General features: G+C 41.0%; 1 protein-coding gene across 2 annotated transcripts in view; it reads left to right on the top strand.

Moving 5' to 3' along the window:
• The window catches only part of dio2 (iodothyronine deiodinase 2), a 32,923-nt gene extending 17,052 nt beyond the window's left edge, over window positions 1-15,871 (top strand). Inside the window, exon 3 of one of the 2 annotated variants that reach the window (XM_047344994.1) lies at window positions 14,947-15,871. The gene's annotated coding sequence lies outside the window, so the exon portion shown is untranslated. Of the gene's footprint in view, window positions 1-2,824; window positions 3,687-14,946 lie in introns of those variants that run through there. The other variant, XM_047344995.1, reaches the window with a different exon arrangement.
• The last annotated feature ends 1,187 nt before the right edge of the window (window positions 15,872-17,058 follow it).

Here is a 17,058-nt window from a genome sequence, read left to right as displayed (position 1 = left end):
TCCTTTGAGCATTTACTGCATGTGGGTCAGAACTATCCGTAAAACGATGACAGAACACTTGAGCCAACCCGACCCAGCAGAGACTCTCAAGGGAGTCCTTTCAGACCACACTCACCTTATTCGGACACACGATTCCACTTTATGTACTCTTGCTGAACAACAGAGACTAACCCATGTTCAGCTTGAACAATTAACAGCCATGTGCCAGCACTCCCTGAGCAGTTCCACTGCCCCGCCTGTCGAGGTCGCTGCAGCAGCCCCCATCACTCAGCAACTTTCTTTAGTCCGTGACGCCGTTTCCCCTTGTCCGGAGAAGTATTCCGGTGAGTCAGCCGACTATAGGGGTTTTCTAATGCAATGCACTCTAGTATTTAATCGCTCACCCCATTTTTTTCTTCATGATTACTGCAAGATTTCATATATTCTAGGCCTTTTCACTGGGAGAGCTTTGAGGTGGGCTGAGTCCCGTTTTCCCAGTTGTGCTCAGTTTGATCTGTCTTTTTCTGATTTTGAAGAGTAGTTTAGGCAGACCTTTTCTTTCGACTGATATTGTGGCTTCTGGTCATAGACAGCGGGGTATACCACTTTCTGATTTTTCTATTGATTTTCGCATACAGGCGGCAGCTTCTGGTTGGGACAGCCGTGCTTTAAAATCAGCGTTTTTTCACTAATTGGATGACTCTTTAAAAGATGAATTAGTTTTGATTGATGAACCTAAACCACCAGAGGATTTCATCGCTTTAGCCATCAGGATAGATAATTGCCTAAGAGAACAAAAGCGAGCTAGGTGCGAACGCAGCACTCCTCGCGTTCAGCCTCCAGTAGTTTCTCCCTCTGTTTCTATGGTTACCTCTCCTGGACCGACGGGTGTCGCTGAACCTATGCAGATTGGGTGCACACATCACTCCAGTGAGGAGAGACAGAGACACAGGCAGTCTAGGCAGTGTTTCTACTGTGGTTCTCAGGAACACTTTATTGCAGGTTGTCCTACCTGTCCTCCTCGGCCAAAAGAGCGGGTCCGTCGGTAGTAAAGGGGAGACCGGCGGGCCAGACTGTTTACTCTAATCCTCCCAGATTTTGTCTTTCTGCGACATTACTTCTTGGCCAACCAGTTCAGAATCTATCAGCTCTTGTAGATTCTGGAAGTGAGCAGAGCCTAATAGATTTAGAACTAGTAAGAGCTCATAAGATAGAGACAGTACCCCTCCCCTTGTCACTGCTTTAAATGGTCAGAAACTTTTACACATCACTCATCAGACTAGACCTATTGTACTTCTTTTATCCGGTAATCACCGGGAACTTATCTCCTTTTATGTGTTCCCAGCAGCTACCCATGCTTAGGTTTTGGGATTCCCTTGGCCATGTAAACATAACCCACACCTTAATTGGGCTGAGGGTAGAGTAGAATCATGGTCCACCAGCTGTCACGTTTCTTGCCTTAAGGCTGCAGTTGTACCCACTTCTGTCGATCCCGCTATCATTGAAAGTGATTTTACTGATTTATCACATGTTCCTGAGCTCTACCATGACCTTAAGCAGGCCATCAGTAAATCCAAGGCACTTTCCTTACCTCCTCATAGGCCTTATGATTGGGCTATCAATCTACTTCCTGGAGCCACTTTTCCCTCAAGCAGACTTTATCCCATTTCTCAACATGAGCGACAGTCTATGGAGAAGTATATTAACGAGTCCCTCTCTGCAGGTTTAATTCGGCCATCCTCTTCACCCCTAGGTGCAGGTTTCTTTTTTGTTAAGAAGAATGCGACCATGCATTGACTACCGGGTTTAAACAACATCACCATTAAGAATAGTTACCCTCTTCCACTGCTTTCCTCTGCTTTCGAGCCTGTACGTGAGGCCACAGTTTTCACAAAACTAGACCTTAGAAATGCTTACCATTTAGTTAGGATCCACCAGGGGGATGAGTGGAAGACGGCCTTCAAGACTCCACTTGGACACTTTGAATACATGGTCATGCCTTTTGGATTATGCAACGCAACACCTGTGTTCCAGGCTCTCGTTAACAATGTGCTCAGAGACTTCTTAAACGTTTTTGTTTTTGTTTATCTGGACGATATTTTGATTTATTCCAGGAATGTGGAGGAGCACCAGCGCCATGTCCGACTGGTCCTACAGAGACTCCTTGAGAATAGATTGTTTGTGAAGGCAGAGAAATGTGAGTTTCACAAGTTTTCTGTAACTTTTTTGGGTTTATCCTTGAGGGTGGACAGGTCCGCGCTGACCCGGAGAAGGTCAGAGCAGTACTGGAGTGGCCCGTTCCCGACTCGAGGAAGCAGTTGCAAAGGTTCCTTGGTTTTGCTAACTTCTACCGCAGATTTATCGGAAACTACAGCCAGATGCCAGCACCTCTGACGGCGTTGACCTCTACCAAGACCAGTTTCCATTGGATTCCTGCTGCTGACCAGGCTTTCAGGAGTCTTCAGGAGAAATTTGCCCAGGCTCCCATCTTGATTCACCCAGATTCCTCCAGACAGTCCGTGCTGGAGGTTGATGCTACGGACTCTGGAGCGGGAGCAGTACTCTCTCAACGTTCGAGTGAGGATAGTAAACTTCCTCCTTGTGGTTTCTTTTCGCACCGGCTCAGCCAAACTGAACGTAACTATGATGTCGGAGATAGAGAACTGTTAGCCATTAAATTGGCTTTAGAGGAGTGGAGATCTTAGTTGGAGGGGGCTACTCATCCTATTCTAGTCTGGACCGACCACAGGAACCTAGCTTATTTACAGACAGCTAAGAGACTGAACCCTAGACAGGCACGCTGGTCACTATTTTTCTCTCATTTTAACCTCTCCATCTCTTTCAGACCGGGGAGTAAGAATGCGAAGCCTGATGCACTCTCCCGACTGTTCGCACCAGATGATACGGAGAGAGTCCCTGAGCCCATTGTCCCCCCTACCTGGGTCATTGGGGCTGTCTCCTGGGAGATCGAGGAACTAGTTAATTTGAGGACTGAGCCTGACCCTGGAACAGCCCCTAAGAACATAACTTTTGTCCCAGCCTCAGTCATAGCACGAGTTATCCAATGGTTCCACACTGCTAGGTTTGCCACACATCCGGGAATAAGTAAAACCATTGCATTGATTAATAGATGTTTTTGGTGGCCCTCTCTGCACCAGGACGTCAAGGAATGGGTTCTCGCCTGCACGGTTTGTTCTAGGAGTAAGAGTAGCAACCGACCACCGTCTGGGTTACTTCAACCACTGAACATTCCCAGGCATCCCTGGTTGCATATATCTTTGGACTTTGTAACCGGGTTACCTTCATCCAGAGGCATGACTTTCATTTTGACTATTATAGATCGTTTTTCAAAGGCTTGTCACCACGTGCCATTGAGGAAGCTTCCCTCAGCTTTCCAGACAGCTCAGCTCCTCATCAAGCATGTTATGCATCATCTGTTTGCAGCTCAGATGATTCACACTGCAAATAACTCCTCACACTCGTTGTACAACTGTTATAAAGCGGATACACTGGAGTATTTTTACTTGGATGTTAATGTAGAAATCTCGCTCCAACTGTGCAGGACCTGTAACTAAACCTCTGGCAGACAGCTTCAAATGCTGGATTGGTTGATGGTATGTTTATTTTCATTCAGGTCTGTTAAATGAAGTGTTTTAATAGGAAGCCACCATTTGTATAAATTTGTATAAACCGATTTATTTACTTTACTTACTTCTTCTTCAACTTATTTATATAGCGCTTTTTAGAAACAAGGCACTCAAGGCGCTGTACATAAGGAAAAACATTACAATGATACAGAAAATAAAATAAGAGGTAATCAAAAAACAAATTAAGACAATAGAATGATGGATAAGAAAACAAAAGGAAAATTGGACTGAAAACGTAACTAATAATGTTTAGATAACACATTCAAAGGCCACTCTAAACAAATAAGTTTTTAATCTTGATTTAAAGCAACTTAGGGTTTCGGCGCATTTACTGTTTTCTGGGAGTTTATTCCAGATTAGTGGAGCATAAGAACTAAAAGTTGCTTCTCCATGTTTGGTTCTGGTTCTGGGTATGCAGAGTAGATTTGAGCCAGAAGACCTGAGAGGTCTGGGTGATTGATACACTGACAACAAGTCTGTAATGTATTTTGGTGCTAAGCCGTTCAGTGATTTATAGACTAACAGAAGTATTTTAAAGTCTATTCTCTGAGCTACAGGGAGCCAGTGTAGGGACTGGGGTGATGTGCTCCACTTTCTTAGTTCTAGTGAGCAGCAGCAGCGTTCTGGATCAACTGCAGCTGCAGCTGCAGAGTGTCACATAGATCTATTGCACTTCTGTCTTCAGGATTGTCCATGTGAATCTTGAAGTCTCCCACAATAATTGAACAGTCATAATCAACACATATCACAAATAAAAGCTCATTAAAATCACTGAAAAAGTTTGTTTTGGACTTAGGAGGCCTGAGAATATTCAAGAACATGGTTTGAACCGGGCTCTTTACCTGGAGAGCCACATATTCAAAAGAGTCAAATTTGCCAAGAAATACTTTTTTACACTTTAGTAAATCTTTAAACAAAGTGGCCCTTTTCTTTGCTGTCTGCTCTCACAAAGATAATTGTGGTTCAGAGGCGTCGACTCTATCAGAATGGGAGCTTCATTAAATTCATGTAACCATGTTTCTGTTAAAAACATAACATCAAGATTGTGGTCAGTAATGAAGTCATTGATTAAAAATGATTTTCCTGACAGAGATCTAATGTTCAATGAAGCTCATTTTTGATAGAGTTACCACTGGGGCCCAAACTGTATCACAGAGAAGTGATTTGAAGGTCCTGATTAGGAGGAGATAGATTAGGAGGTGGTGGAGGTCTGCGGCATTTGGAAGATGTTGGTTCAGTAGCAGGGCCTCGGCCACGGGGGGTGTTGAATGGAGAAGATGTCAGAGCCATTTGGGTCCCAATTTTAAGAGCTCCTTTCATGATATCAGAATCCAGTAAAGCAAAAAGCAGGCTCAGTGGGGAGATGGGAGAGTTCTGTGCGTCTGGGTCGGGGTCTGGGGTGAGGGGAGTTTAACGGGGGGGTCGGTCTGGATCTGGGTTTGGGGGGAGGAGGGTATAACGGGGGGGTCCACTTCTCCTGTGGATTTCGACAGGGAGACCTTTTGTGATGACCTCTCTTTCTCAGCCAACTGACCGGTTGTTTCTGCTGGAGCTGTTGGAGGCAGCGTTATCATTGTTGTTGATACTCCATGTTCTCAGCTGAAGGTCGAAGCTGCTGGTGGATTATTTACTGAATAGAAGAGATTAGATGTGAGATGTCTGGCTCCGGGCTTGTTCAAACAGAAACCATCTTGCTTGAAGAGTTGTCTTTTTTGCCAAAAAATATTAAAGTTGTCGATGAAGTTCACAGATGTAGTAGCACATGTTTTTTTCAACCACTTATTAATCATCAGAAGTCTCGAAAAAATCTCATCTCCACAGAAAATTGGTGCAAAGGGTCCGTTGAGAAACACTTTGATATTGAGACCTCCAACAATATTCAGAAGACCAGTGAAATCCTCCTTCAGTCCTTCTGATTTTTTCTTAGCCACGTCATCCATGGTTCCACAGTGTATAATAAGGTTTTATAGAGATGGTCGCTTTTCTGTGATTGCAAGAATATTCTCTGAGGTATTGGACACCACGTTACTGGTAGCAATCATAACTTCTGTGTTTTTCTTGTTGCAGAAGTTTTTAATCCCATCCACAGCTGTGTTGCCCACTATTAGGGTTCTTGGTCCGGTGGGGTGCTTTTTCTCTGGCAACGTAGGAGAAGACTGTTTAGAATGAAGGTTGTTCTCAAACCTTTTATTGTTCTCAGAAGATGGATCATTTTCTTGGTTTTAATTCTGTAGTGAAGCAAATCTGTTTTGGAGGGGAATTCCAATATTTCCAGCTGTCTCATTCCTATCAGTTGTTGTGACAGCAGCTCGCTGTCGAAGTGTCCTTTTCCCAGGGGAAACGGGGGCATTTCTCTGTTATTCTGGCCATTCTAATTTATTGAATTGCTGAGATCTTCCAGTGAGTCGTCCACCTTGATTTTTTGGGCAAGCGTCTAAAACATGCCAGGGGGGTCTGCCGGTAGGTTTATTCTCAGTGTTCTGATTGCCGGCTGAGTTGTTGAGCTGGCTGTCACTGTTTGGGATCACAGGCAGAGTTGAATCATCACGATATCCCATATTCACCTCCACATTAACTTCTAGTCGATGGATTTTCATCTCCAAAACAGGCAGTTTCTGTAAAAGTTTGGCGAAGTCCTCTGTGGTTAAGGGAGGCATTTTGTGTTGATTAGCTGGCGTCAACTTGTCCTTCTTTCGAGTTCGACTATAAAAAAATCTAAATCCTTTAGAAAACAATAAATAAAAATAATAATAATCCTTGGGAGTCGCTGGTAAGAAGTAGTTTTAGTCCAATATTTCTGTAATTTTGGCTAAGAGATAAAAAGTTAGGAGTAAAAGAATGCAAACAAGCAGGGAGCTTAGGAGAAAAGAGTCTGAAAAAAGCGTCAGGAGAAAAGCGTCTGAGCAAGCAGAGAGGCGGAAGTGAGTCTTTATATATTCTTGATGATAGTACTATGCTTCCCACTGCCAACATGAAGAACTTACAATACATTTCCTTTTTGACCAGTTGACACATTTCTATAAAACGTTTCTGTTGGGGTATTGTTAAAGCAACCCCACAACCTAGTTGTATAAGGAGTTAAAGATTGAATGGTAACATTGAGGAAAACATCTGGTCTGTTGATGCCTAATAAACGTCTCTGTATGTGTACTGTATCCGCTTTTTCTGGATGACAAAGAATGGAAAAGTTGTGTTTAAAAAATTGTGACGTCAGTCAGGAAGCCTTAAGATTGAGTGAAGTCATCATACATAAAAAAAAAAAGAGTTCTTACCGTGCATTCAAAAGTATTTATAGATCTTGAACTTTTCACTTTTTGTCACATTACAACCGAAAACCTCAATGTGTACATTATTGGGAATTTATGTGAAAAACCTGCACAACAAATTAAATTAAATTCAATTCAATTAAATTAAATTAAATTCAGTTTTATTTATATAGCGCCAGTTCACAACACATGTCGTTTCAAGGCAATTCACAAAGGGTTTGGAATGGTACAGGGTTGTTGGGGAGGTTAGATTAAACTACTGAGTGTTAGAGTTTGGCCATTTTAGAATGGGCTATGTGTAGGGGTACTAAGTAAAATAATACACTGATAAAGTGTGTCCATGTAGAGCCCACTGGTGGCCATTGTTATACTAAAAACCACAAGGATTGGGGGTACCTCTCTCTGTCAGACTGATTATAACCATTGGAGAAGAGAAGGGGTCGCACAGATAGCAGAAATGGAAGGTGTGTTTGCACCTCAACCATAACTGAGCACAACAAAGCACATGATTGTAAAGTGAAAAAAAAGTATTCATGGTTTTCAAAAATGTTTTACAACTACAATTTAAGAAATGTGGTGGGGGTGTGTATTTATTCCACCTATGCCATTTAATCTCAGTATATTTATCAACTGTATCATCCAGACCTAACCTGGCTAACTGAGTAAGGAGAGCCTTAATTTGAAAAGCAGCCAGGAGCCCCATTGAGCCCCCTTTTAAGGATTTGCAGAAAACCACAGCTCAGGTGGGAGAATATTTCAACATGACAACGATTAGTCATGGACACTACAAATGTTGTGTCTTGTAGAAGACTGGCAAGAAGAAAGCCATTGTTAAAAAAAGAACTCAAAAAGGTCACATTTAAACTTTGCCACAGGTGTTGTAGGGAAGGCAGAAAACGTGTAACAATGTAGCACCTATAGAAAAGTAACACTGCACATCACCTGGAACACACCATCATCACTGTTACACAAGGTGATGGCAGCATCATGCTGTTGGGATGCTTTTTCAGCAGGTAGAGGGAAATGTTGAAATTATTGTTCACAGATTTCATACATCAAATCTGACTGAGCCTTGGCTAATTTGCTATTATTAATGGGCAAACAAAAATGTTCAAATGTGCAAAACCAGTAAAAATATACCCCAAAAGGCTTGAGGCTATTCCTATATTAAAAGATGGTCTTACAAAATTATTTACTTTTTAGGTTTTTCATTGACAAAAATGTTGAAAACACGTATCATTTTACTTTCATGAAGAATTATGTTATTGTGTTGGTCGATTACATAAATCCCATTAAGATACATGTAAGCCTTTAGTTGTAACATTAGAAAATGTGACAAAATTCACGATTCAAAGGATATTAATATTTTTTCAAGGCTATATATTTGAGTCTGGATTTAATCAGTTCTTCCTTAAGAAAACATCCTTTAAAATTGCTCCCACATAACAATGTTAAATGGCATGGCTAACATATTTTACCAACTATAATGATGTAAATTGATGACCTGCTTGATTTGTAGGTATAAACAGAGAGATATAAATAAACAACAAAAACAAAAAATTCTAGATTCCATTTATGGTCAGTGGTTAAGTCCAATATTAAAAATTTCACTAGCTGTTGACTTTACACTGCTAGTGTTTCGTTTTATCATATAGTTTCATATTTTGCCAGGAGGGCATTCTACTGAAGGCAAATTTATTTTCTAGTTGGTAATACTGGTCAAATCTCATTTTCCACATTTATCCCTATGCCTTCTCCTCTATCTTGGCACTATAATTAGTGTTTAAACTATTTATATGCCAAATAGGATAATCTTCTAATAAGTCAATATCAAGGAACAGACATCCGATGATTCCGTGAAGTATTTGGCAATTTCAGTTGAAAGCAACTTTCTATGCCACGGTCATAGTATTGTGTGTTGTTGATGTTTACCTGTTTTAAATAAATGTGTAATAAGCAGGCTCCTGCTGACCTCAGTGACACGTCAAGGGATCATTCAAATCAGGTGGGTTAAAGCTAACATAACCTGAACTCCAGGTGGAATCCTAAACGTAAGAGGGTTAGTTTTTTTTCCCCCAGTTATGGGGTGGTTGATGGGATTTCTTGTGGAATTTGGTGTTTTCAGTAGAAACCAACATTTCATGCCAGGGGTGAGCGGTTCTAGTCCTCAAGGCCAAGAGTCCTGTCTGTTTGTGATGCTTAAACTAGGGACAATAAATCTTTTACAGCCTTTGCAAATTTTGAAAATAATTTGAGGACAAACAAACAGGTTTGTTTTAACAGACTGTGAACTGAAAAACTGGGCATCCCATACTTAACTGATGAGGAATCAAAAACTAAATAATTTCTGAATCCAATTAAAGCCTGTTAAACACATCAAACTCTTACGAGAGCGACAGCTTAAAGAGCAAACAAACATACCAGTTTTCAGTTGGGTTGTTAATTAGCTCACAGCAAACGATTGTGTCCGGATTTGGCTTAAACAATTCAAACATGGTTGACTCTGACTGAGGTCAGGTTGGGTCTGTTCCCCTCATTCCCTTGCAGATTTGTGTGCCAACTACCCATGCTGATCGACTACAACAAACTGGTGCAGAGTTTTCCCAAATGAAAATCATAGGTAAAATAAAAAACAAAAAAAACCCTCAGCCTACCTTGTTGGAGCAGAAACATCTAAAACTTGCAGGACACTGGCTTTTGATGACTGGAGTTGCCCACTCTAGGTCTATGAACTCCCCGAAACCATAGCACAGCAAAACAGACATTCTCTCAACAGGGACCTAAATTCCCACTGGAATATAGGTCCCCGTTTTTGTTGTTGTTTATGTTTTAAGGGTAGTGGTTACTCATGCTGCATTCCATTTACCTCGGAAATCGAAACTGGGAAGTTTGAATAATCTCCGAGGTGATAGTATTCCAGTTTTCCACTGGTTTGAAAGTCAGAAAAAACATGGATACTTGTATTCTGTATTGCTCATTGCCACTATGGAAACTATTACAACGGTAACAATGACAATAACACTGTTCTACATGGCATTTTGAGCATATAACCAGCGTTGAAACATGTCATCTTATAAACACTGAAAAGTTGCATGTATACGACTGACTAAATGTTACATAAATAATAAAGAACTGCTAAAAACAGTCAGAGTAAGAATGCTTTACTACAGCCATCTTGAAATCCTATCCAGGTGTAGTCCAACTTGCTCCCACTTTCCGTGTGGGATGTCCCACTTGAGGGGGTGTTCCAGTTGAAATTCACAACTAGGAACTGGAAAATGGCATGCATTTTTTCATGCACTTCAGCATTCATTCTAAATGAGCAATTGACCTTTCGCAAAAGCTCCCCCCCCCTTAGTTACTGTTACTACGCCCGTCAAGCTTTCTGTAGCCGACGGAGTGTTAGTGCATGTCATGACAGGGATAACTTGTTTACCAGTGCGTGTTAGTGACTCGGTTTGGAGCAATACTTGCGCAATATCCTCCAGATCGAGGCAAAAGGGGTTACAATATGCCGTGGAGCTTTATATTCAAAATATTATAATACGTAATGAAGGGGACACAACAATTCTTGAGGCTAAAGCATACCGTTCTCAAGCAAAATCAGAGAAACCCCATGACCTCTACCTCAAATGCAGCCAGCACACCCTTTTGGACCAGTCCTGCTCTTGCACTGCAGGGTAAGTTCTCTTTTTTTATATTAGTTAAGTAATGTATTAGTCAAATATGATTGTTACCGGTAGGTTATCTAGCTAGCTAAACTTTCATCAGTGGCTAGCTTTCTTCTCTAGGTTCATGGATATAGCTAAGGTTATATGTCAAAGCACTCATGTGCAGTTGCTGTAAGTAGCTATGTACATTATTGTCAAAAGCATTAAAAAAGTGGTTATGCTACTGTTGTCTTAAAACAAGTCACCAGGTTTTTGCTCTCATATTGTGGGCCTTATGCACACCGTGGACCTGTGCCGTGCCAGAAATGCTGACATCTGCTGCACAAGCCAGCCCCGGCAGTGGCACAAAGCTAGGGGGAAAAAGATTTATGGACAACCTGTAAGCAGTGTGGTGGTAGCCAAGGCCAAAGTCAACCGCAAGCGGAAACCAATCATGTTCAGTTTTATCCACAATAAGTATGTTTTTTTTTCTTATTCACATATCCTTCAGCAACATTGTCAATCACACTTTTCAGAATGTATTCCTGTGCACTGTGTGACATCAAAGACAATACTCACTTGTGAATGTATTTGTTATAGAAAAGAGCTAGGGACAGGAGTGTATAATCTACTGTGGGAGATGTCAGATGCACCCATAAGCTACATTACAGATGCCTCTGCACCAGAGGTCAAAGTTGGAGGCTGGAAGTATGCCGTGGGGTGTGGTCTAAGCCACCAGGTGAGATGGAGCAGAGAACATTTGAGCAAGCCGAATACTGGGTACACAAACAGTTATTCACTCATACTTAACTTGTACATATGATCGCGTGATCTTATGACACTCTTGGATCCAGTTGAAGAGTTATGTCTGTTTGCCAGCAAAGAGACATCAGCGCACTTATCTCCCCTATCCGGTCCCTTTCAAAGGCAATGTGGAAGAGGGCAGATGTGGCAACAGCTGTGCTTTTATTTGGGCAGTGGCATCACAGGAAGTCCGCAGTTATCCCGTTTCCTGGCTGTGCCGGAAGAAGGTTAATGCACTTTATTTTAAAAATTTCCAGAAGAGTTCGTACCGGAGTTTAATGTTGAAATCCATGGCTGGGTCCCAACACATCACATTACTTACACTTGAATCTCTCATTTTTACTCACCACTGTTAAGCTTTCTGTTGACATGAGCTATGGAAGGTGCTATAGAAATAAAGATTTCTATATGATGAAGATTATTTTTCTCTTTTTTTAATCACTTAAGCACCTTTTAAGAATACGTAAAATCCAATTGTCATGAAACATCAACAAACCTGAGGGGAAAAATATTTTGCACAACACCAAGGAGTGCTACTTGATAATGACTGTCATTCATAAAAACGGGAATTAAGGTGCACGCCTGGCTTGACTTTCTCTCTCTGAGGCCTGCAGAAGCAAACTGTCCCAGAGAAGTTCCCTATAGAGAAGCGGTCTCTATGAAGCCGAGCAGAGCGGTCTCCCAGTCTGGAAGGAAGACAGCAGAGACCCCATTACCGTGGTAACGGTAACGTGCAGTGCGGTTAGCGGACAGAACGGGTCGTCTTTCATCCACAGCTGAGGAGGTTAGCTGGAAGCTAACCCTTTGTTCACAGAGCTCTCTTCAAACTTCATCGTCGCTTGGACAACGTTCCTCATCACAGTTCATGAGGTTAAGTGTTTGGGCAGAAAAACATAGAAGTGATTTAGGTTAAAATGATCTAAACGTTTTTCATTTTATGAAGTTTGGTTTTGTTTGTGTTGAACTCAGCTATCTTGGTGCTAGCAGACTATCTGCAGCACACGTGCTCAGGTTGTGTTCTTTGTGTGTTTTTAAAGTTAAGACAAACTTTGTTAAAGGGTAATTTTAAACAGAAGATGGATCATAACGCGCCGTCCACGCTTATGCATTTTAACCCTTTTATTAACGGTAATTTTAAAGGTGTGTGTTTGAATCTGGTGCTAAGCTAGTAGCTTCTTTGTTAGCTTAACTGCTAACAGCTAAGGACATGTGCTTGCGGCTAAATAATAATTACCTAGAAAGGTTTAGTTTTCAATCCAGTAAATAATGTGTCCCTAACATCATTTTACTAAATTTGATAACTAAGTAAACAACATTAAGCCCCATTTCTACAGAAAGATTTGGCTCTTTCCAAAATATTCCCTTAATAATATTTCTTCAAATATTATTTCCATAAATAAAGGCAGCTAATTAGGTACCGTTGAGAAATGGTCATTCAGATGTTGGTTTTATTCAGCAGATCATTATTTAAAACATTATTTTATTAAAATAATATTTTATCTGATCTTGCATTGTGAATGGTTGTCTAAACGTTTGCTGATTATTGCCTAAGTTGGTTCCAAGACTAACTTAACTTCATTTCCAGATTCTTCAAGATAATCCTTGGTTCTCAAACATAAACATTACATGGTAATGTTGCATCACTCTTTTGGTCATGGTTTCAACCATCTTTAATCAACTTGTTTATATTGTACATAGCCCATTAGTCTTCGTTACTCTTTAATTCTGCTTGGTAGTTTAGTTGGATTGTTTTAGCATAGTCAAGAGTTTGTTGATTGAAATATGTTTGACTTTGAGTTGACTTAATTTTGTTAATAAATTCATGTATTTTAAGAAATTGTGTGAATTCATTCCATATATGTGCAGAGTTTTGCTGTTCAATAATGTCAGAGCTCGTCTCACACCTTTCTATTTTGTCCTAATACCATCGCCTTACTGGGCTGGTATTCACAGGACAACCCTTAACAGACCAAAATATTATTTGATAAAATATTAAAATATTAATATTAAATAATATTCTCAGATTCATAATCCCAACAGATGTAATAATTGATGCTACTACTGTCTCTTAAGTATGTGTGGCTGGAAGTTTGAAAGCATGCTCACCACATACCAGATGTGATTTATGATTCCTAATCTTGCATTAGGAATTTTGTCTGACACGATCTTAAACTGTGGCTGCACGGTGGTGCAGTTGGTAGCATTGTTGCCTTGCAGCAAGAAGGTCCTGGGTTCAATTCCCAGCCTAGGATCTTTCTGCATGGAGTTTGCATGTTCTCCCTGTGCATGCATGGGTTCTCACCAGGTACTCCAGCTTCCTCCCACAGTCCAAAGACATGCCTGTTAGGTTAATTGGTAACTCTAAATTTCCCTTAGGTGTGTGCATGGTTGTTTGTGTGTTGCCCTGCGATGGACTGGCGACCTGTCCAGGGTGTACCCTGCCTCTTGCCCATAGACTGCTGGAGATAGGCACCAGCTCCCCTGCGACCCACTATGGAATAAGCAGTAGAAACTGACAATCTTAAACTTTTTTATTTTAGCAATAGCCCTCTCTACATGCACCCTGTGCTTTGCAATATGCTTTGTGTCCAGAACATCTCCTGATGGCATTTGCCTCCTGGACCTCGAAGAAGGTGGCAGGTTTAACTGCAGTCTGACTGCTCGCATTTCGTCCTCAATCAAAAAGCCCTTATCAGCCATTATGCCATCCCCCCTTTGCAAATAACCATTATCTATAAGTGTCTCCAGCAGTGGGATGATTCCACACTGCCTGACTATCTCCTTGTCAGACATGGATCCTGTGAAAAGGGCAGATGAAAAAATGACAGCACCTCGGGGGTCACAGGCAACTAGTGATTTTAGGGTGTTAGTGCTTTTGTAATTTGAATAGCTCTGGCTTTGTAACACCAATGACGTTGGCCTTTCTATTTTCAGCTCTGTGCAATCCAGCATTGCAAATGTGGATGGGTAGTCTGCTTTGTAGATTTCTGACATATCTTGCACTATGACATTTCTGTGAGGCCAAATTGGTAATTCACCTTATACATCAAACATGTAATGAATCCAGGAATTGAAAATATTACTTGCTGTGCGCATCTGTATATTAAATCTAAAGGCAAGGCTTTTTAAGTCTTCATTGTTGCGGAGTTTTATTAAAACAAACAGCAGCTGGCTACAAAGGGGCATCTCAGCAACTTCCCAATCATTGCGTTGTATGTTAGGGGTAATTTTACTTGAGCAGTGTGTGGATCATTTGGGATGCCAAATATTGTGCACAGTTGGTTGAATCGTTCATATGTATAACCTGTACTGTATTCCAGCATTTTGAGGATTTTACTGCTTTCAAGGAGTTCTGGTGTCAGATTTTTCTTTATGAGTGTGTCTATTTGTGCCTTAAGGCTTTCTATTTCAGTTTCTTTTAATGTCAATTTCATGTTGTTGTATTCCTCTTCTAAGTTCTTCTCCTTCTCAGTGCTCTGCTCTTCCTCAGGCTCACTTTCCAGCTGACATCCAGGGAGTGGGGGTTGCTCTGGACTCTCCTTTACTCTGTAAAAGGAAAGTTGCATAATGATATTCATTTATCTCTCTCACTTTTTACAGCTCCCACGTCTTACCCAAATTGGCCCTGGAGCAGCTCCTGTCAGCCACCCAGATGACTTTCCCAACTTTCCTCTGCCATGCCTACCCACCAGCTTCTGCACAGTTCTTAATGAAAGTGCCATGCAGCATTACACAGAACTGAGCATTTCATAACCATTGACTGATTCTATAGCTCTGGAAAGAGCTCTGGAAAGAGCTGGAAAGAGATTCTATAGCTCTGGAAAGAGAGAACAGAGCACAAACAATTTGTGGTTCAATGCGAGGTCTCCCCAAATTACATCAACATCTTTCAAAAGAATCTGCTCTAGAAGAACCGACCATGTAAAACTTGCTACAAGCTTAAAGAGTGCAGCATCAGTACAAACAAAGGCCATGAAGAGAGGTGTAGAACAAGAGCCCATAGCAGCCATATGTTACACCAGGCTCACAGGTAATCAAGTGTATCCATGTGGTTTTGTTGTAAATCCCAATGCCCCACATCTTGGTACATCAACTGACCGTAAAGTGATAGAAAGAAACTATGGGCTTTTCGAAATTAAGTTCCCTTCTAAAAACAGCTTCACAGAGTGCCCCTACCTTTACAAGCAGCCAGATGGTACCTATAAATTAAAAGAGTGTCATGCCCACCATTACCAAATAATGGGGCAACTTGGGCTCACAGGTATGTCATGGTGTGATTTCTTTGTTAAATGTGAAGAGGACTACCACCTAGAAAGAATACACTTTGATGTTGCAAAATGGGAACAAATGAAGAGCAAGCTTGATGTATTTTTCTTTGACTACTATGTAACATGCCAGTGAGATAAATCAGTTATTTTTCATGTCAGGACTTTTGGATGTTGTTCCATTGCATTTAACAATGTTATGTGTTTGTTTCAACCTCTGAACAGAGTGAATGTTATAATAAAGGAAGGAGATGCATTGTCACAAATTTATTTCTGCCTATTTCATCATTTAGCACAATACAGAGTTTAATGAGATTGGGCAGGGTTACACTCATTTTAAAATGGTACTAATTAATATTATACATATCACTCACTACAGTCATCAACATGCTGTTGAGTCTCTTCAGCATCATCAGTGCTGGAGCTGGAAGCATTCAGCTCAGCAAAACCTAATCTGTATACACATTTTGTCCATGATTATTATTTATTTAACCTGCGAGTTGGTAAACATGTTCTTATTTACAGTGCCTTAAGTGCAATAAACAAGTATTCAATCCCTATACAGTATTTATTCACTGCCTATATACCAGTTGCTCTTCAAAGTGGTTTAATGATAAGTGCAACTTATAAGCATTCACTGTTCATTCTACCTAACTGGCTAGTGCAACGCTTTTTTTCAAATAAAATATTAGCATGTAGGCCTACCGATGTTTGGGTGGCTTTCGACTGGCTCCGAGCTGCTCCCTAGTCTGGTTCAGCACTTGTACAGCAACTACAGGGTTGGGATACTCAGGGGTGGGCTTTCCATTCATGAAATGCTAAATGAAAGATGAAAAGAAAATGATTTCAAGTTGCTTGTTAGGAGGCTAACATTATGTTAGTTAGCTAATTACGTTTATGTATTTAAACTGACAAAACATAACGTTAGAGGGTTACCAGCATTGAGAGCCAACACGACAGTGAACATGTACTTAGACATAATTAGGAGTATAAATACCTCGGTGTTCACCTGGACAACAGACTAGAGTGGAGATGCAACTGTGAAGCCATCTACAAGAAGGGACAGAGCAGATTGTACTTCTTGAGGAAGCTTAGGTCCTTTGGTGTTTGCAGCAAGATGCTGCATATCTTCTATAAGTCTGTTGTGGAAAGTGTGATCTCTTCTACCATCATCTGCTGGGGAAGCAGCATCAGAACCAGGGACTTAAAAAAGCTCAACAAGCTGATAAAAAAGGCTGGCTCTGTTCTGGGGACTCCTCTGGAACCTCTGGAGATCATTGTGGAAAGACGGATTCTTCATAAAATGAAGAACATTATGGAGAACTCTGAGCATCCTCTTAATGAGACTGTCCTACAACAACAGAGTGTCTTCAGTCAAAGGCTTCTTCAGATCTGCTGTAAGACGGAGCGCTACAGGAGATCCTTCCTGCCCACAGCCATCAGCATC

Source organism: Girardinichthys multiradiatus, chromosome 19, assembly GCF_021462225.1.
Source record: "Girardinichthys multiradiatus isolate DD_20200921_A chromosome 19, DD_fGirMul_XY1, whole genome shotgun sequence".
Classification (NCBI taxonomy): Eukaryota; Metazoa; Chordata; class Actinopteri; order Cyprinodontiformes; family Goodeidae; genus Girardinichthys; species Girardinichthys multiradiatus.
This window is presented reverse-complemented; position numbering and strand designations above follow the sequence as displayed.